Raw genomic sequence first — 21143 nt, forward strand, 5'->3', positions numbered from 1 at the left:
CACAAACCTCCTGCCAGCGGCCCTGGCCCAGAGTGTGGGAGCTGGAGGGGTGGGGAGTGGCAGGCAAGTTTGGGGGCATGGCTGCTCACCGCGTGGCAATCCCACAGGTGCGGCAAATGGGACCTTTCCGCACATGCCTCCTTTCTTACACCACAGAGACAAGGGCAGGCTTCAGCTCTAACATGGGCGTTTCCTGTAGCTTTTCCCCTTTCCACACCCCCCCCCCCCAAACGTCTTCTTTGTGCTTGTTGCAGTGGATGCCTGTGGGAACAGCCCTGCTGTATTTTCAGGTGTGATTTTGAGCTTCTTACACTTCTTGCACTCCTCCCTCCCTCCCTCCATTTTGTATTCCTGGTTGTCACAGTCCCGGCCTGCTTTGAGGAAGGGACTGGGTTGTGCTGAGGACGGATCTTGGCTGGCTGCAGGTCCCAGTGGCCCAGATGGGGTGGGAAATGTGGGCAGAGCAGCACTGCAGCCAGAGCGGAGCTGGAGAGAGGCAAAGTGGAGCAGGCATGATCATGTGGGTTGCCAGATGCATGGGGTTATTGCCCTGCCTAGATCAGCGTGATGGGGGTCCCTGGCACCTTGGGACCTGGGCATGCCCTGTACCCGGCTTGGCCCCGTGGAACTGTGCTGACTGCTCGCAGGCCTGCTGGCCTGACCCTCATGTGTCCCTGCAGAGCACATGGGGAAGAGCCTCGTTCCGCTTGCAGCTGCGGATCAGGCACCTCAGTGCGGCTTATGGCCTCCATAGCAGGGGAACAGGCAGGGCACAGGGGAACCTCCCAAGGCTGCTCTACCTGCACCTCAGGGCCTGTTGCTTTGCACTGGGCCCAGCAGTTTCCCCTGCGGGCACTGCAGTCAGTCATGCAAGGACAAGGGCGAAGATGGGGGCATAAGGAAACAGCTCCGTGAGTGGGCCCCAGGTTTCCTGTGATGGTGGGGGAGGCCCCTTCCAGTGCAGAACGAGAGGGGCAGTATGAGCAACCATACCATGTTCTGGTCCCAGCAGATCCCATCTTTGCTCTTTTGCTTCTCCTCCTCCAAGCCTCCAGGGATGAGTGCTGCATTGGGCAATCACCAAGCTGGAGCTGTGCTTTCTACTGAATCTCACCACTTGTCCCAAGAGAAGCAGAGCCCTGCTCAGGCCAGCCTGGTTGGACTGGTACTGTCTCTCAGCTTTGCCTGCGAAAAGGAAGTGGGCTGAGGTGAGGTGGTTCTGCTCTTGCTACATCTCTTCCTGGCCATGGTCCTGGGAGGTGAAGGAGATCCTGGTCCTTGGGAGGCATCAACAAAGCTCAGAGCCCTTTCTGTGTGCTTACATGTCCATACTAGCTGTGCTTGGCTCCCACCGCATGCACTGCTGCCACTACCCCAAAGTATTGCAAGAAGGCATTGGAGTTCTCAGTGCTGGTTGAGGGGCTTTCTGGAAAAAGCAGAGCAACTACAGAGCTGGGAGAGGAGGGGAGCCCCACAGCACAGCCCTTGAACAGATCAGCTCCTTTGATAAGCGGGGACTTGTGGTCCTTCCCTGGTGAGCAGCAGCTCTTGATGAGTGACACTGCAGGTGGAAGGTGGCTGGAAGGAGCCCATGAGCTTCCTGCTGCTATCCCTGGTCCTCTGAGACTATAGTTGAGTGTCCTTTCAACAGTGAGGCAGTGGAGACTGGAGAAGGGCTGAGAGTGTCCGGGGACTCCATGTACCCAACAGAAGAGAACTAAAGGGGGGAATATCAGACTGAAGAGGCTGGTGGGGGAGTCTTTTCTCCACACTGTGTTTCAGCCCCATGGGCAGAGGACAGGGAACAAGGCCAGGGCAAGATGGGGGGGGGATGTGGACCATGGGGAGGGTCCTTGTGAGGGAAAGCTGTGGGCTGACAGCCTGTAACTGGGGCCTGCTTGAGGTTGGTGTGGCCCAGGCCCCAAGCCGGCTGCAGGCGAAGCAGCGCCCTCCTTGTCTCTGCTTTGTTCCTAGACATTCTTGGCCCTCTCCATTGCTCCCCCATGGCCAGCAGCCCCTCACCCTGTTCTCCTTTCCAGAGCGGCCAGCAAGCAGGAGAGCAGCTTTTCCCTATTCCCTAGGCATTGCCCAGCCCTCTTTCGGGGGGCTACGCAGGGCTCCAGAGCCAGGACACCCTCACAGCCGTTCTGGAAGAAAAGGCAAAGGAAGCTTGTCCTTTTGGGGGCGCCACGCTCCTTCTCTGCTGATGCCTCTGCCCAGGGTCGGCCAGGCCTGGATCTGGGTCCCCCCTTCTCCTCCCCAAAAGGGGCTGTGACAGTGGGGGGGGTGGGTCGGATGGGGGAGGGCAGAGTTGGCAGAGCTGCTGCGGCGAGGGGCTGCGATCCCGGTGCGGGCAGGAGCAGAGGCAAGGGTGGCTCAGCTCTGCTCCTCTCCGCCTCCCGCCGGGGCTGCTTTGCCCTCGGCACTAGCCTATGGCCGCGGCCCCCGGCCCGGCAGGGCCTGATGCTGCCCAGGATGGTGCCTTGGCTCCTGGCTCTGTCCTTCGCAGAGATGCTGGCAGGTGAGAGGTGGCCGGGGAGGGCAGCGAGCGCGGGGCTGGGCGGGCTGGAGCTGCCTGCGGGTGCCTGACCCCCGTCGCGGGGCCCAACTCCTCCTGCTCCCATGCGGAGTGCGCTCTCCCATGAAAACTTCCCCGCTGGGGCCTGGGTGCTGTAGCAGGGAAAGGGAGGCTTTCAGGAGTTCCGAGACATGTCAAGAAAGGGCCAAGATCAGTCCTGAGGAGGGCAGCCTTGTGATTTTCCGGTGGTGGAGGGTTGAGCCATCGCCTCCTGGAGCAATCCACGGGCAAAGGCGTCCCTGGCCCTGCATGCCCTGCACCCCTGGGACTCCACCTGATAGTTCAGTGCCATTAGCATGGGAAGAGGAAGCCTGGCTGCACCCTGACACAAACCGGCAGGGGCCTCTCTCTGGCCCTGGGTGTGGGAGCTGGAGGAGAGGTAACTGCTGGAATGTTCAGAGCTGTTCCCGAGCACAGCTGGGCTTTCCAAGTGCACCGTGGGGCAATCCCACAGGTGCCATAAAGAGCTACCTTCTTGGGATTAATCTTTTCCTCTTCGCAAAACGCAAAGGCAGTGTTCAAGTCTGACAGGAGTGTTCAGCTTATTTCACCTCCCCAAACAACCTCTGGCTACTTGAGCTGACTGCGGCCTTCCCTCTCTGCCCTTCTTCCCTCAGGCTTCCAAAGCGTTTGAGTTTTGGAAATAGCATTTCTTGCTTCCATCACCCCGTGCCCTCCCGCCCCGGCCTCTTTCCTTGTGCTGCTTAGAGTGAAGTGGTGAGTAAAGAGCCCTGCTCTGCTTTCAGGATCATTTCAAGGCGACGCGATCAAACCGACAGTGTCTGCAGTGGGGGGGCGAGCAGGGCATGCAGCGACCTTCTGATGCACTTACAGCTCCAACTCCTCCTATATTTATGTGGCCTGGTCTCGGCAGCGTGCTGGCGGGCCCCTGCAATACATCCTGCAGAGGAAGGGCCGGGGGGGTTCATAGAGCCACACAGCCCCTTTTGCCCACAAGAGGTTTTCTGGCCAGGCCGATGAGAGCTCCGGCACCTTGGGCATGGCCACGCTGGACCTGGCTGACAGAGAGCTCTCTTATTGTGCCCTGCAAGGACCACGGTGGGAGATGCTCATGGGTGCCCTGACAATATCAGCTTCCTGCCCTCCTCCCTTTTGCGTTTAAGGGTGTCAGAGCCCAGCCCAGACTGGAGGGAGCGACACGGGGTACAGAGCTGAGGGGTACCCGGGCTGTGGGCAGCAGCCCAGCACCCAGCTGGCTGGGCAGGGGTCACAGGGGCACAGACAAGGCAGAAAGCAGGCAGAGCATCTCTGCAGGCAGAGCCAAGCAGAGGAGAATGATACAGAGCAGCCCTAGCCACATGGGCTGCCATGTGTTGGGCATCCTGGTTTGGGTACAGACCGGTGCCATGTCAGCATGTGCATGTACCAGCCGCTGGGCATTTACAGAACAAGAACACCCCCTAAATGCCACAGACAAAAGCCTTCTTAACAGCACTGCTCAGTTTGCTGAGGGTTTCCTTTCTAATCACCCAGACAGCCTTCATTTGACTTGCAGATTTGTCTTTCAGGTCCCAGCAGGACAATTTGCAGTCAAAAGAGGAAAACAAGACTCCCTCAACATTCCTGTGCAAAAAGTCATTTCTGGAGCTCATGGGGAGAGAAGGACAGAGTTAGGGCATTTGTCAGGAAAAAAGACCCCTGAAGGACAAAACTGAGCCTTCCATTCTGAATGAGATTATTTGATGTTTGTTTCCCAGATCTGAGAATGTAATGGGAGCAAGAGCTTTTGAGAACATGCGTCTCTCTAAGGTTAGCATCTTGGAGCTGAGAAGTAGGAGGCCAGGCAAATGTGAGAGTATATCAAGTGATTGCTTGAGCTCTCACCATGTGCTGCTCATCCTTGGCTCCTGTGTCTGCAGGTGCTCTTGCTCAGGTGCAGACAGAGGCCTCTGGGCCCACAGCAGGGAAGGTCTCAGAGCCTCTCACCCTTACCTGCCACATCTCTGGCATACCCCTCACTGACAGCCCACCCAAAACCATGAACATACTGTTACCTCCTTGCTTCCTCCTCAGTCTCTCTCACACACACACAAAGCAAAAGGGAAGCTTTTGCTGGTCAGGAAGAAGCACAAAGAGCCTTGAGAGCATTTTCACAGGGAAAGCCCAAGCTGAATCTAGTGTGGCTACCTCATGTTCTTTAGGGAGTCCCACAGCAATGCATCTAGGAGCTGCAGAGCCCATTTTTCCCCAGGACGAGAAGAGAAGTCCCTCCTCCTTGTTGCTAATTATGGCTCGATGGGTATATATGCCTTGGCTCCTTGGGGGTGGGGCGGGCAAGGGACAAGAGGTGCAGAAACTCCCAGGGTGCTCACAGCCCTCCACAGGCCTCTAGCCTCCACACCAGGGCCTGCACCCCTGTGGACGGGGCAAGAGGTGCCCTGGGGAGGGTTCATTTCCCCACGCTTCTCCCCACCTCGGCCTGCTGGGCAGGGGATGGCGAGTGAGAAAGGGCAGGGTGAGGGTGCAGGGCATGGGGGGGGGGGGTCCTGCAAGGGGACCCTGTGGGCTGCCACCTGTCCCCGGGGCTGGCCCAAGTAGGGCCTGGCCAAGGCCTGGACCCCCTCTGGCTGGAACACATCACTCATAGCTCTGCTTTGCTCCTGACCGTCCCAGGCCATCTCCACGGCTCCCACACACCCCACAGCCCCTCACCCCACTTTCCTTTCCACAGCAGCCCCCCAGCAGGCAAGCAGCTTTCCCCTGCTGCCTTGGAGGCCTTGCCCAGGTGCCTTCTTTCCAAGGGCTACAGAGGTCTAAAGAGCCCGGCCACCCTCGCAGCCGTCCTGGCAGAAAAGTCTCTTGCTGTGGCCTTCTGGGGGCGCCGCGCTCCTTCGCTGCTGATGGACCTTCCTCAGCCCGCTCCCACGCAGCCCGGCTCGGCCCCGCGCCCCCCTTCTCCTCCCGCAGAGGGGCCGCGGCAGCGGGGGGCGGGGCGGGGCGGGTCGTGGCGGGGGGGAGGGCAGAGTCGTGGGCGCGGCCGCAGCCGCAGCGAGGGGCGGCGATCGCGGTGCGGGCAGGAGCGGGGCCGAGCGCGGCTCAGCTCTGCTGCTCTCTGCCTCCCGCTGGGGCTGCTTTGCCCCCAGCCGGCCCCGGCCCCGGCCTGATGCCGCCCAGGATGTTGCCTTGGCTCCTGGCCTTGTCGTTGGCAGCGGTGCCGGCAGGTGAGAGGCGAGCAGGGAGGGCAGCGAGCGCGGGGCCGGGCGGGCTGGGACTGGGGCTGCCTGCGGGCGCCTGTGCCCCGTCCTGGGCAAGCTCTCCTGCAAGCTGCCTATGTGGCAGGCAGGGAAATGTGGTGTCTCTCTCTGCTCACAAGGCCTGGTTCCTGTGTCAGGGCTCTTCCTCTGACCATCGTTATCTATTGGGTTGAAGGAGCAGGATTTAGTGCTCCCGCTGGAGCAGTGACATTGCAATGCCCCCACCGGGGCTGCACCCTCCCTTGCCCACTCTCAAGGTGACCACGGCTCCCTCTTGCTCTCCACAGCAGTCAACGGCCAGGTGGCCTTGGAGCAACACCATGGGGAACTGGCAGTGCGAGAAGGCGAGGGAGGCACCTTCCAGTGCAGCATGCGTGGAGGCAGCATGAGCAGCTACTACATGTTCTGGTACCGGCAGAAGCTGCAGGGCTCTCTGACCTTGATTTACCGGCAGTATGGTAATGCCTATGGAGGGGGTTTCCGGGGTCGCTTTGAGGGGAAAGTGGAGAGCTCCCAGAACAGATTCACGCTGAGGATCCAGGCAGCAAAGCAAGAGGACGCAGCGGTATATTACTGTGGTGCTTGGCTCACACTGGAGCAGGTCTTGAGCAGGGTGGAACAAGAACTGGCTGAGAGGGAGTCCAGACAGCTCAGCGCTTCCTTCAAGCAGCCACAAATCGGAAGGTGGCGCCAGGCAATAGCTGGTTCCAAAAGCAGGCCTTTCCCATGCTTGCAGGGAAAAGCAGAGGAGGGAGGAGTGTTTGGAGATGTGAGAGGATTTATGACGCAGCTATGAGCTCTTCTGGGAAGTTCGGAGGTGTGTGGTGAAGTGCACATTGCCTGAGCCTCCTCTCCAGCATGGCCCAGCTTTTCCTCAGTGCTCTGCTGCTGCTGCTGCTGCCAAGTGAGTGAGTATCGGGGCTTTGCTGCCTCTTTCCTAGCCGTGTTCCTGTGTGCCTGACTTTCCTGGGTGTGAGCGTGTCTGTGAGAGCGGTGTGCCTCCAGATTGGAGAACTGACTACCCGTTTCCTCTCTGTGTTTCTCCTGATCCCCTGGAAGACCATGGAAATAGAAACACTTGTTGCCTTAGGCTGTTATTGCAGCTTTGCTCTTGTGCTTCTCCTCATCTTGGAGGATTGGCTCTGCACAAGTCCAGGGTTCAGAGCCCCACACCCTCAGGTGCGCTGCCTGTGGTGAGTCCCTCTCAGCTGGTGGTTTTGTGGCGCCCTGGTAGAAGTGGAATCCTGGAGGGATCCGGTAGTGGATGTCTGCAATATCCGGAGGTACCCTCAGGTGCCCAGGCCAGGATCGCATGGGTCTCCTTCATCAGCTACGATTCTTCCTGCATCTGGTGCAGGGCAGCACAGGAGGGGTGAGCCTCTGCCTCCAAGGACAGTTCCCAGCCAACCGGTCTTTTGCCCTGCTCGCTCTTCTCCCCAGGGACTGTGTCTGCCACTTCTGTGCCATTCCCATGGGAGCAGGACACCTGTCTGGGCACTAACAAAAACCTCCTCCCAGGGCCCCTCATCTCCTTCTAGTGTGCTATCCCCCCACAGAGAGAGGAGCAGCTTATGCCAGGACATCCACCTCTGGTTGGCAGCCTCCCTGGGAGAGTTGCATGGTCAGCTGGAGGCTAGTGGAAGGTGCCCGGGAGTTCCGTGTTGCCGTCTGCCCCCAGAGCTGAGAAGCCCTAGGGATTTCATGCACCTCTCCTGCCATGGATTCGAGTCCCTTTCCAGAACTTGCACAGGTGCTGGTACCAGCAGGCACTGGTGCACAGTGTCTGCACAGCATACACTATGATCCATTAGAGTTTCAAGCATGAGAGCGAGAAGAGCATCCCAGGCATGTGAAGGAGAAGAGGGAAGACAGTGGCCCAAACGAAAGATGTGGTTTGACATGCTTCAGGTACAGCTGGCCCCCTTTTTGGCCCCCTTTCTTCTGCCCTTCCAGGGCTGGCTGACATTACAGCTTCAGGTATTACAGGCAGGCAGAGCTTTTGGCAAAAGCTCTGGGGTCTGGAAATGTTTTGGGATGACTCCAGTGTCCTTGTACTTTGGATTGTGGGGCAGACCTGGAGCCTTCCCTCCCAGCCTCGCATGCTCCCGTGTGCTGCCCTGTGCCCTTTGCAAGTGTCAGGCAGGGGCCTCCGGGGTTGGAGTGGATCTCCTGATCTCTCTCCCTCCCTGCCCCTGTGTGGAGGGGCCCTGTTTCCAGGAAGAGCCATGGCCAGCAGCTGGGCCTCCCAGGCTCCAGGAAGCAAGCAGGAGACATGGGAGATGTGCGTGTTATTCCCTGTCCTTCCCAAACTGGGCTCTTCATGTGTGTACCTGCTGCTGCAGCCTCCCAGTGTGCGCATTGCCCAGTGTCGGCGTCTTTACAAAAAGCAGCCAGTCACACACCATAAAGGCAGCAGACAGAACCATGCTGAACACTGCTCCTCAGTCCTCTGGGGTCTTCCTTTCTACTCACCCATATAACTTTCCTCTCACTTGCAGGATTTTTTTTTTTTCTCGAGTTCCAGCACTGAAACTTGCAGCCAAAAGATGAAACTGAGACTTCCTCAACTTTTCCTTGCAGGAGGAACATTCCTGCTTATGGAGCTCATCAGGAGCCAAGGAGAAGTCTGAGTTTGTCCCGGAGCGCGTTCCCCGAAGGCCAAAAATGGGCCTTCCATGCAGAATAAGACTGACTTTTAAAATCAGCAGCTTGCACACATGGAGAATCCCAAGGGGTACACCCTGAATGGGCGTGCAAGGAACTCCTGGCAAAAGCCAGACCTGAAAAGGAAGTGTACAAGAGGTGGAAGCAGGGACAGGGGGCCCAGGAGGGATATGAAGGCAGTGTCCGAGCATGCAGGGATGGGGTTAGGAGAACTGAAGTCCATCTGAAGTTGAAACTGGCAAGGGATGTTAAGGGCAAGAAGAAAGGCTTCTAAAAGTGCACAAGCAGCAAAAGGAAGGCTAGGGCAAGAAGGAGGACCTGGGGAACTACAGGCCAGTCAGCTTCAGCTCAGTCCCTGTGCAGGTGATGGAGCCTTCCTTACCAGGTCAGCCAGCCTGTTGGCAGAGCTACTTTTGCCCTGTTTAGTGAGGTGGATCCTGTCTCTCCCAGGGAGACATAATTCTCCAAAAGGGTCCCATGGCCACAGAAAGCAAAACCCTGTTGCAGTATCAGTCCACTCCATCTCTCAGATGTGGAGGTAAAAGACAATCAACAATAGTGGCAAGACTAACTTCATTTTTTTGTTTTACTAATCACTATCTTAAGATAGAGCAAAGAAAGAAACCTTGAGCTTTGTATAAAATGCTCCAACTCCTGCCTGGCTTGCCAGGAATTCAAACTGCATAAAGCCAGTTAGCAGTTGCGGAGTTTGCTAGTGAAGACTTCCATTCTCTTTGTTCTCTGCCTTGTATATACAGCCAACCAGGGAGTGTTAGATAGTAACTATACCAACCAAAGAAATGTATATAAGTCATTTACTTATGCTAATCAGGGAAGCCTCAGCCTGATTTGTGCATCAGACATGCTTCCCCTGCAGCTGCTGCGGGGTGGGTGTGTGTGAGAGTGAGAATAAAGGTGCTCTCTGAACTACATCACTGCAAGTAGTAGAGTTTTTCCACTTTTTTTTTCCCCTCCTTTCTCCTCAGGGTGAAGCCCCAGGCACTGCCTGCAGCCCAAGACTTGCAGAGCTGTGTCCTCCATCAGAAGCTCTGTCTGCACCAAAGCCTCTGACATGACAGGGACAGCTGCTCCAACAGGCCCTGGGGAAAGTGCTCTGTGGTGCTTCACCACCATACCTGAGGCCATGAATGCTGGTCTGGACTGAGATGAGGATGCCTTCTTTGTGCCCTTCTGCACCTACTGCTGCAAAACTGTTGCATCTGTTGGCTCTCTCTATCACCTGTGCTGTGTTAGCTCTGTTACCTGCAGCTCTGTGAGAGGATCTATGATCCAGATGAGAGCACTCCTGGGAACCTAAGCAGCAGTGGGGTGGAATGCACATTCCTGGGGCCTCCTCTCCAGCCTGTCCCAGCCTTTCCTCGTTGCTCTAGTCCTGCTCCCAAGTGGGCAAGTGTAAGAGCATTGCTGCTGTGTTTTTAACTGTATTGGGTGTTACTGTGTTTGTGAGAGCTCTGTTCCTGCAAAGACACAGAAGTGATTAGGTATTTTCTCCTGGTGTTTGTTCTGGTTCCTTGTAGGAGCAGGCACATGGAAATACTAGTTTCCCCAAGAGTGGGGGCCTTCTCTGCCCTCATCACAGCTTTTGCTCATTTGCTGCTTCTTCTCAGGCTCATTTCCAGGCACATGTTCCCAGCTGAGGCTTGTGAGTTTTGGACCCTGCATAGGGCAGGGGCTCAGAGTCTTTCTCCTCAGGTGTGCTGTGTTTGGGGTGTCCCTGTCCACTGGTATGTTGGTGGGGCACTGGCACAAGCAGAAAGCAGGAGAGAGCCAGGAGTGGATGGCTGCAGTTTTTGGAGGTGTGCAAACAGACTGTGCCCCACGCTTCCAAAAGAGGATCAGCATCACCAGAGACGTCCCCAGCAACCCCTTCTCCATGCAGCTGCATTCCCTGACACCCAGGGCATCACCTTATGTCTCTGGGGAACAGCGGGACTGGACCCCTGGTGCTGGAACCACAGTGCATGGGGCTTGAGCAGGGTGCAGGGTCCACTCCTGGTGTGTTTTCTTTGCCCTGAAGACAAGGCTGGGCTTTAGGTGCTGTGGTGGGGATACAGTGGTGGAACCGGGCTGCATACATCAAGCATGCCCCTTCCTCTGTCACTGACATTCTTGAGGGGATTGATGGTATTAATGGGGCAGGTTTGCTTTGAGCTGTGTCAGGTCGAGAGGAGTAGGAGAGCACAAGACCAGACTAGCGGAGCAAAGTGACATCATGCGAGAGCCCCCATAATATTTCATTAAAGAGGACAGTTACTGGCAGAGCAGGATTGGGGCTGGGGACAGCAAGAGAGAAGCAAAGTCATCTTGGGGTCCAGCTCTTTCTGCTTCCACACTGGGTGCACTCCCCCGTGCAAATCTCCTTCCCCACAGGGGAGCAGGTGCTGTGGCAGGGAGATGGAGGCTTTCAGGATTTCAGAGACATTTCAGGAGAGGGCCAAGATCAGCCGCAAGGAGGGAGTCATTTTCTGGGGCCAGTGAGCTTCCCCAGGTGGAGGGATGATGCTGGTTCTCCATGTCCCTGGCAAGCGGACCCCACTGTGGCAAGTGACCTACCTCTCGCCCTGTGCATGCATTGCCTTGCTCTTTGCACTCTCTGTCCGCAGGGGTGTGGGCCTGCATGCAGCTAGTGGAGGCTGGTGGAGGGCTGTGAGTGCCTGGGGACTCTGAGCACCTCTTCTGCCATGGATCCAGCTGGGCCTCATACATCAGCAGCCAATCAGGTAATATGAAGAAGTATGGGGCCACTGTGGAGGGTCAAGCCACCACCTTCTGGGACAAACTCTGGGCTCAGTAGACTCTGGTCCTGCGCACTCTGCATCCCTGGCACTCAGCTCAGTACTTGTGGACCATTCATTCCCATGGGGACAGGAGACCTGGATGCACCCTGACTGACACAAACATCCTGCTGGGGCTGCTGATCCATGGTGCAGGAGCTGGAGGGGAGGCGACTGCCAGGAGGGGTTCAGGGCAGCTCCCAGGGAGGGATGGGCCATTGCTGCGCATCGTGGGGGGATCCCACTTCCCAAATCTACTCCTCACACTCCCTGCCCTCCACTGTCTCCAGGGACCCTCTTCCCAGGAACAGCCATGGCCAGCTCTCAGGCTCTTCAGCCTCCAGGAAGGAACCAGGGCACACTGGAGATCAGCTGGCCTAAAGGGGATGCATGCTACTCCCCACCTTCCCAAAGGTGGCCTCCTAGTTTGGGTACATACTGGTGCCATGTTGAGCATGTGCATGTACCAGCCGCTGTGTGTTTACAAAACAGCAACACACCTTAAATGCCGCAGAGAAAACAAAGTCAGAGTTAGGGCATTTGTCATGAAAAATGATCCCGGAAGGACAAAACTGAGCCTTCCATTCTGAATGAATTATTTGGTGTTTACACTGAGGACCTTCCCTGAAGGATTGAAAAGGCATCTTGCAACTGTCCTGGCTTTCACAATATGGCCTGACATCCCCCCTTTTCTTCTCAGCCTCAAGTGCCTAGCTCCAGTGGGCTCCTGCCCCCCCTTTACCCTCTGAACCTCCATTTCCCACCTCCTACCCAAGGGACTGGGCTGGAGCACCCAGGGGAAGAGGGAGCGTACAGGAGCTGGACAGCCTGCAGGGTTGGCAGCACTGCTGAAAAGATGACACCAGCCAGGACCATGACACCGTGGCACATCTTGATCCCAGGGGGTGTGTTGACCTGCAGGCACAAGGATCCCAAAAGAAGTTTGGGGTCCCTCCCAAGCATGGTGAGCACACAGAAGACAGTCTCCCCTTTCTTCAGAGGATATCCCACAATGTTGTCCCCCACTGAGCCTCGCAGGAGTTGTGTGGGGTGAGCTGGGGGTTGGGGTGAGTGGAGTTGGAGCCAGGACACCGCTCAAGCCTGCGCCTTCTTGCAGCACCAAGCAAGGACCTGCTCCCGGTGCCCATTAGCCCCATGGAGCCTTGGCTGCCTGGGGAATCCTGGGGGGCCCCTTGTCACAGAGAAAAGGTGTGGGGGTGTTCATTCCTCCACGCTCCTCCCCATGTCAGCCTGGTGTGCTGGGGACAGGGAGTGAGGGCAGGGTAAAATGAGAGTGCGGGGCATGGGGAGGGTCACTGTGGCTGGAGCACAGCACTCATAGCTCTGCTTTACTCCCAACTGTCCCTGGCCATCTCCGTGGCTCCCACACACCCCACAGCCCCTCCCCCCACTTTCCATTCCGGAGCAGCCACCAAACAGGCAAGCAGCTTTCCCCTATTGCCTTGGAGGCGTTGCCCAGGTGCCTTCTTTTCAAGAGCTACATGGGTCTAAAGAGCCCGGCCACCCTCACAGCTGTCCGGGCAGAAAAGGGAAAGGAGCCCTGGTACCTATTTCAGCAGCAGAATCTCTCACAAGCCCACCCAAAACCATGAACATGCTGTCACCTCCTTGCTTCCTCCTCAGTCTCTCTCACACACACAAAGCAAAAGGGAAGCTTTTGCTGGTCAGGAAGAAGCACAAAGAGCCTTGAGAGCATTTTCACAGGGAAAGCCCAAGCTGAATCTAGTGTGGCTACCTCATGTTCTTTGGGGAGTCCCACAGCAATGTAGCACGAAGAGCTGAGCTGTAGAGCAGATTTTCCCCTGGACAGGTTACAAAGTCTCTTCTCTGTGTTGTTACTTCTGTCTCCACGTGCATATCCTGGGTCAGCTCAGACAGGGGTCACACGGGCACAGAAGGGGTGATTGTGAGGGGGAAGCAGGCAGAGCTGCTCTGCAGATAGAGCCAAGCTGAGGAGAGGCAAGGCAACGCGGGCCTGGATGTGTGGTCGACGGTGTGCATGGGGTTATTGCCTGTCCTAAGCAGGCAGGACAGGCACACCAGGCATCTGGGAATCAAGTGTGCCCCTGCACCCGGCACAGCCCTGTGGGGCTGTGCTGACTCCTCGCAGCCTGTCCAGGACAGGGTGTTTTCTCTGGCAAGCTGCACCTGCCTGCACTGGAGCCCGCTTCTCTCAGTCCTCCCCACACTGGGCAGAGCTGAGCAGCGTGTGAAGCCTTGGAAAACGTGTCACCTCCTCGGGGTCCCTGTGGGGCAGGTTGGGTGGGTGGGCTTTTGGAGGCTGACTTCCAAAGCTGTTTCTCAGCCCCATGGCCAGAGGACCGGGAGTGAAGCTAGGGCAGGATGCGGTTGTGAGGCATGGGGACAGTCTTACGAGGGGATGCTGGAGGCCAACAGCCCGGTGCTGGGGCCGGCCGAGCTGGGCCTGGCTGAGACCCTGACCCATGTGCCGGCAGAGCAGGGCACTCCGCGTCTTAGCTCTCCTCGCTGCCATCCACGACCGTCTCCAGGGCTCCGTCACGGCTTGCAGCCCCCAGTCTGCTCTTCTTTCCGGAGCAGCCCCCGAGCGGCAGAGAAGCTTCTCCCTATGGCCTCTGAGGCATTGCCCAGGGCTCCTCTTTACGAGGCTACGCAGGGCTGGGGAGCCCGCACACTCGTCCCACCGTGCGGGGCAAAAAGGGAAAGGAGCTGCGGCCTTCTGGGGGCGCCGCACTCCTTCTCTGCCGATGAACGTCCGCCGGCCGGGCCCTGCGTCGCCGCTCCTCCTCCCACAAAGGGACCGCGACAGCGAGGGGCGGGACGGGTCTGCGGTGGGGGCAGAGTCCTTAGCGCTGCCGCGGTGAAGGCCCCCAGTGGCGGTGTGTGCAGGAGAGGGCCGAGGCAGGGCCTGATGCCGCCCAGGATGGTGCCTTGGCTCCTGGCCTTGTCGTTGGCAGCGGTGCCGGCAGGTGAGAGGCAGCCAGGGAGGGCAGCGAGCGCGGGGCCGGGCGGGCTGGGGCTGGGGCTGGGGCTGCCTGTGCCCCGTCCTGGGAGCCAGCTGCTGCCTGCTGCCACGTGAGGTGCACTCTGCCATGAAAATTGCCTTTGCCAGTGGGGATGAGGTTCTGTGGCAGGGAGAGGGAGGTTTCCAGTATTTGGGGGACATTTCAGGACAAGGCCAAGTTCAGCCCTGAGGAGGGCAGCCTTGGGATTTCCCAGGGCCAGTGGGTTTCCCAGGGTAGAGGGATGAGGGAGGGATGATGCTGGGTCTCCATGTGCCCAGGAAGGTGACCCCAGAGCGGCTGGTGAACTGCCTGCCACTCTGTGTGTGCGTGTGTGTGTGTGCGCATTGCCTTGCTCCCTGCACTCTCTGTCCACAGGGGTGCAGGCCCAGGTGCGGCTGGTGGAGGCCGGTGGAGGGCTGCGAGAGTTCGGGGACTCCGTGCAACTCTCCTGCAAAGGATCCGGCTTCACCTTCGAGGATTATTATTTACTTTGGTACCGTCAGGCCGCCGGTGCCACACTCGAGTGGGTCGCCACCATCAGCTATGATTCTAGCAACATTCATTATGGTACGGCAGTGGAGAGTCGAGCCACTGTCTCCCGCGACAATTCACAGGCTGTGGCGTCTCTGGCCCTGCGTGCCCTGCGCCCACAGGACTCGGCCCGCTATTTCTGTGCCGTTCCCACAGTGACAGGAAAGCCGTCTGCACCCTGACACAAACCTCCTGCCAGCAGCCCTGGCCCAGAGTGTGGGAGCTGGAGGGGTGGGGAGTGGCAGGCAGGTTTGGGGGCATGGCTGCTCACCGCGTGGCAATCCCACAGGTGCGGCAAATGGGACCTTTCCCCACGTGCCTCCTTTCTTACACCACAGAGACAAGGGCAGGCTTCAGCTCTAACATGGGCGTTTCCTGTAGCTTTTCCCCTTTCCACGCCCCCCCACCACGTCTTCTTTGTGCTTGTTGCAGTGGATGCCTGTGGGAATAGCCCTGCTGTGTTTTCAGGTGTGATTTTGAGCTTCTTACACTTCTTGCACTCCTCCCTCCCTCCCTCCCTCCATTTTGCATTCCTGGTTGTCACAGTCCCGGCCTGCTTTGAGGAAGGGACTGGGTTGTGCTGAGGACGGACCTTGGCTGGGTGCAGGTCACAGAGGCCCAGATGGGGTGGGAAATGTGGGCAGAGCAGCACTGCAGCCAGAGCGGAGCTGGAGAGAGGCAAAGTGGAGCAGGCATGATCATGTGGGTTGCCAGATGCATGGGGTTATTGCCCTGCCTAGATCAGCGTGATGGGGGTCCCTGGCACCTTGGGACCTGGGCATGCCCTGTACCCGGCTTGGCCCCGTGGAACTGTGCTGACTGCTCGCAGGCCTGCTGGCCTGACCCTCATGTGTCCCTGCAGAGCACATGGGGAAGAGCCTCGTTCCGCTTGCAGCTGCGGATCAGGCACCTCAGTGCGGCTTATGGCCTCCATAGCAGGGGAACAGGCAGGGCACAGGGGAACCTCCCAAGGCTGCTATATCTCACCACTTGTCCCAAGAGAAGCAGAGCCCTGCTCAGGCCTGCCTGGTTGGACTGGTACTGTCTCTCAGCTTTGCCTGCGAAAAGGAAGTGGGCTGAGGTGAGGTGGTTCTGCTCTTGCTACATCTCTTCCTGGCCATGGTCCTGGGAGGTGAAGGAGATCCTGGTCCTTGGGAGGCATCAACAAAGCTCAGAGCCCTTTCTGTGCACTTACACGTCCATACTAAAGGGGGGGATATCAGAACTGAAGGGGATGGTGGGGGAGTCTTTTCTCCACACTGTGTTTTCAGTGGTGCCGAGCGACAGGACGCAAGGCAAGAGGCACAACCTGAAACACAGACAATTCCATCTGAACAGGAGGAAATACTTTTTCACTGTGAGGGTGACAGAGCACTGCAACAGGTTGCCCAGAGAGGTTGTGGAGTCTCCTTCTCTGGAGATATTCAAAACCCGCCTGGATGCAATCCTGTGCAGTGTGCTCTAGGTGACCCTGCTTGAGCAGGGGGGTTGGACAAGATGATCTCCAGAGGTCCCTTCCAACCTCAGCGATTCTGTGATTCTGTGTTTCGACCCCGTGGGCAGAGGACAGGGAACGAGGCCAGGGCAAGATGGCGGTTGCGGACCATGGGGAGGGTCCTGTGAGGGAAAGCTGTGGGCCGACAGCCTGTAACTGGGGCCTGCTTGAGGTTGGTGTGGCCCAGGCCCTGAGCCGGCTGCAGGCGGAGCAGCGCCCTCCTTGTCTCTGATTTGTTCCTAGCCATTCTTGGCCCTCTCCATTGCTCCCCCACGGCCAGCAGCCCCTCACCCTGTTCTCCTTTCCAGAGCAGCCAGCAAGCAGGAGAGCAGCTTTTCCCTATTCCCTAGGCATTGCCTAGCCCTCTTTCCAGGGGCTACGCAGGGCTCCAGAGCCAGGACACCCTCACAGCCGTTCTGGAAGAAAAGGCAAAGGAAGCTTGTCCTTTTGGGGGCGCCACGCTCCTTCTCTGCTGATGCCTCTGCCCAGGGTCGGCCAGGCCTGGATCTGGGTCCCCCCTTCTCCTCCCCAAAAGGGGCTGTGACAGTGGGGGGGGGCGGGGGGGGGCGGGTCGGATGGGGGAGGGCAGAGTTGGCAGAGCTGCTGCGGCAAGGGTCTGCGATCCCGGTGCGGGCAGGAGCAGAGGCGAGGGTGGCTCAGCTCTGCTCCTCTCCACCTTCCGCCGGGGCTGCTTTGCCCTCGGCACTAGCCTATGGCCGTGGCCCCCGGCCCGGCAGGGCCTGATGCTGCCCAGGATGGTGCCTTGGCTCCTGGCTCTGTCCTTCGCAGAGATGCTGGCAGGTGAGAGGTGGCCGAGGAGGGCAGCGAGCGCGGGGCCAACCAGGCTGGAGCTGCCTGCGGTGCCTGACCCCCTTGTGGGGCCCAACTCCTCCTGCTGCCATGCGGAGTGCGCTCTCCCATGAAAGCTTCCCCGCTGGGGCCTGGGTGCTGTGGCAGGGAAAGGGAGGCTTTCAGGAGTTCCGAGACATGTCAGGAAAGGGCCAAGATCAGTGCCGAGGAGGGCAGCCTTGTGATTTTCCAGGGCCGGTGGTTTTTCCAGGGTAGAGGGACAGTGCTGTCTCTCCATGTCCGTGCAAAGGGGATGCCTTCAAAGCTGCAGTGGGCTTGGGATACTGTCAGGCCCTTGGTTCTGGCCTGGAGTGGGTCTCCTCCTTCCAATCTGATTTCTCGAGTACATGCCGGTGGTGGAGGGTTGAGCCATCGCCTCCTGGAGCAATCCACGGGCAAAGGCGTCCCTGGCCCTGCATGCCCTGCACCCCTGGGACTCCACCTGATGGTTCAGTGCCATTAGCATGGGAAGAGGAAGCCTGGCTGCACCCTGACACAAACCTCCGGCAGGGGCCTCTCTCTGGCCCTGGGTGTGGGAGCTGGAGGGGAGGTAACTGCTGGAGTGTTCAGAGCTGTTCCCTGCGGCCTTCCCTCCCTGCCCTTCTTCCCTCAGGCTTCCAAAGTGTTTGAGTTTTGGAAATAGCATTTCTTGCTTCCATCACCCTGTGCCCTCCTGCCCCGGCCTCTTTCCTTGTGCTGCTTGGAGTGAAGTGGTGAGTAAAGAGCCCTGCTCTGCTTTCAGGATCATTTCAAGGCGACGCGATCAAACCGACAGTGTCTGCAGTGTGGGGGCGAGCAGGGCATGCAGCGACCTTCCGATGCACTTACATCTCCAACTCCTCCTATATTTATGTGGCCTGGTCTCGGCAGCGTGCTGGCGGGCCCCTGCAATACATCTTGCAGAGGAAGGGCCGGGGGGGTTCATACAGCCACACAGCCCCTTTTGCCCGCAAGAGGTCTTCTGGCCAGGCCGGTGAGAGCTCCGGCACCTTGGGCATGGCCACGCTGGACCTGGCTGACAGTGAGCTCTATTATTGCGCCCTGCAAGGACCACGGTGGGAGATGCTCGTGGGTGCCCTGACAATATCAGCTTCCTGCCCTCCTCCCTTTTGCGTTTAAGGGTGTCAGAGCCCAGCCCAGACTGGAGGGAGCGACACGGGGTACAGAGCTGAGGGGTACCCGGGCCGTGGGCAGCAGCCCAGCACCCAGCTGGCTGGGCAGGGGTCCCAGGGGCACAGACAAGGCGAAAAGCAGGCAGAGCGTCTCTGCAGGCAGAGCCAAACAGAGGAGAAGTGATACAGAGCAGCCCTAGCCACATGGGCTGCCGTGTGTTGGGCATCCTGGTTTGGGTACAGACCGGTGCCATGTCAGCATGTGCATGTACCAGCCGCTGGGCATTTACAAAACAAGAACACCCCCTAAATGCCACAGACAAAAGCCTTCTTAACAGCACTGCTCAGTTTGCTGAGGGTTTCCTTTCTAATCACCCAGACAGCCTTCATTTGACTTGCAGATTTGTCTTTCAGGTCCCAGCAGGACAACTTGCAGTCAAAAGAGGAAAACAAGACTCCCTCAACATTCCTGTGCAAAAAGTCATTTCTGGAGCTCATGGAGAGAGAAGGACAGTCAGAGTTAGGGCATTTGTCAGGAAAGATGATCCCAGAAGGACAAAACTGAGCCTTCCATTCTGAATGAATTATTTGATGTTTACATTGAGGACCTTCCCTGAAGGATTGAAAAGGCATCTTGCAACTGTCCTAGCTTTCACAATATGGCCTGACATCCCCCCTTTTCTTCTCAGCCTCAAGCGCCTAGCTCCAGTGGGCTCCTGCCTCCCCTTTACCCTCTGAACCTCCATTTCCCACCTCCTACCCAAGGGACTAGGCTGGAGCACCCAGGGGAAAAGGGAGCGTACAGGAGCTTGCAGGGTTGGCAGCACTGCTAAAAAGATGACACCAGCCAGGACCATGACACCGTGGCACATCTTGGTCCCAGTGGGTGTATTGGCCTGCAGGCACAAGGTTCCCAAAAGAAGTTTTGGGTCCCTCCCAAGCATGGTGAGCGCACAGAAGACAGTCTCCCCTTTCTTCAGAGGATATCCCACAATGTTGTCCCCCACTGAGCCTCGCAGGAGTTGTGTGGGGTGAGCTGGGGGGTGGGGTGAGTGGAGTTGGAGCCAGGACACCGCTCAAGCCTGCACCATCTTGCAGCACCAAGCAAGGACCTGCTCCCGGTGCCCATTAGCCCCATGGAGTCTTGGCTGCCTGGGGAATCCTCGGGGGACCTTATCACAGAGAAAAGGTGTGGGGGTGTTCATTCCTCCACGCTCCTCCCCATGTCAGCCTGGTGTGCTGGGGACAGGGAGTGAGGGCAGGGTAAAATGAGAGTGCGGGGCATGGGGAGGGTTCCGGGAGGGGATGCTGTGGGCTGACAGCCCATCCCTGGGGCTGGCCCAAGTAGGGCCTGGCCAAGGCCCGGACCTCGCTCTGGCTGGAGCACAGCACTCATAGCTCTGCTTTGCTCCTGACCGTCCCAGGCCATCTCCACGGCTCCCACACACCCCACAGCCCCTCACCCCACTTTCCTTTCCACAGCAGCCCCCCAGCAGGCAAGCAGCTTTCCCCTGCTGCCTTGCAGGCCTTGCCCAGGTGCCTTCTTTCCAAGGGCTACAGAGGTCTAAAGAGCCCGGCCACCCTCGCAGCCGTCCTGGCAGAAAAGTCTCTTGCTGTGGCCTTCTGGGGGCGCCGCGCTCCTTCGCTGCTGATGGACCTTCCTCAGCCCGCTCCCACGCAGCCCGGCTCGGCCCCGCGCCCCCCTTCTCCTCCCGCAGAGGGGCCGCGGCAGCGGGGGGCGGGGCGGGTCGTGGCGGGGGGGAGGGCAGAGTCGTGGGCGCGGCCGCAGCCGCAGCGAGGGGCGGCGATCGCGGTGCGGGCAGGAGCGGGGCCGAGCGCGGCTCAGCTCTGCTGCTCTCTGCCTCCCGCCGGGGCTGCTTTGCCCGCAGCCGGCCCCGGCCCCGGCCCCCGGCGCGGCAGGGCCTGATGCCGCCCAGGATGGTGCCTTGGCTCCTGGCCTTGTCGTTGGCAGCGGTGCCGGCAGGTGAGAGGCGAGCAGGGAGGGCAGCGAGCGCGGGGCTGGGCGGGCTGGGGCTGCCTGCGGGCGCCTGTGCCCCGTCCTGGGCAATCTCTCCTGCAAGCTGCCTATGTGGCAGGCAGGGAAATGTGGTGTCTCTCTCTGCTCACAAGGCCTGGTTCCTGTGTCAGGGCTCTTCCTCTGACCATTGTTATCTATTGGGTTGAAGGAGCAGGATTTAGTGCTCCCGCTGGACCAGTGACATTGCAATGCCCCCACCGGGGCTGCACCCTCCCTTGCCCGCTCTCAAGGTGACCACGGCTCCCTCTTGCTCTCCACAGCAGTCAACGGCCAGGTGGCCTTGGAGCAACACCATGGGGAACTGGCAGTGCGAGAAGGCGAGGGAGGCACCTTCCAGTGCAGCATGCGTGGAGGCAGCATGAGCAGCTACAGCATGTTCTGGTACCGGCAGAAGCTGCAGGGCTCTCTGACCTTGATTTACCGGCAGTATGGCGGTGCCTATGGAGAAGGTTTCGGGGGTCGCTTTGAGGGGAAAGTGGAGAGCTCCCAGAACAGATTCACGCTGAGGATCCGGGCAGCAAAGCAAGAGGACGCAGCAGTATATTACTGTGGTGCTTGGCGCACACTGGAGCAGGTCTTGAGCAGGGTGGAACAAGAACTGGCTGAGAGGGAGTCCAGACAGCTCAGCGCTTCCTCCAGGCAGCCACAAATCGGAAGGTGGCGCCAGGCAATAGCTGGTTCCAAAAGCAGGCCTTTCCCATGCTTGCCGGGAAAAGCAGAGGAGGGAGGAGTGTTTGGAGATGTGAGAGGATTTATGACGCAGCTATGAGCTCTTCTGGGAAGTTCGGAGGTGTGCGGTGAAGTGCACATTGCCTGAGCCTCCTCTCCAGCATGGCCCAGCTTTTCCTCAGTGCTCTGCTG

The 21143-nt window shown here is 58.7% G+C and overlaps 1 long non-coding RNA gene across 1 annotated transcript; it reads left to right on the forward strand.

The window, feature by feature from the left end:
* The first annotated feature begins 5835 nt into the window (after positions 1-5835).
* LOC136994413 (uncharacterized) lies at positions 5836-9964 on the forward strand. Its single transcript, XR_010886500.1, has 2 exons — positions 5836-6701; positions 9444-9964. It is a non-coding gene; the product is annotated as an uncharacterized lncRNA (long non-coding RNA).
* Positions 9965-21143: the final 11179 nt, after the last annotated feature.

This window comes from Apteryx mantelli, chromosome 28 (assembly GCF_036417845.1).
Source record: "Apteryx mantelli isolate bAptMan1 chromosome 28, bAptMan1.hap1, whole genome shotgun sequence".
Taxonomy (NCBI): Eukaryota; Metazoa; Chordata; class Aves; order Apterygiformes; family Apterygidae; genus Apteryx; species Apteryx mantelli.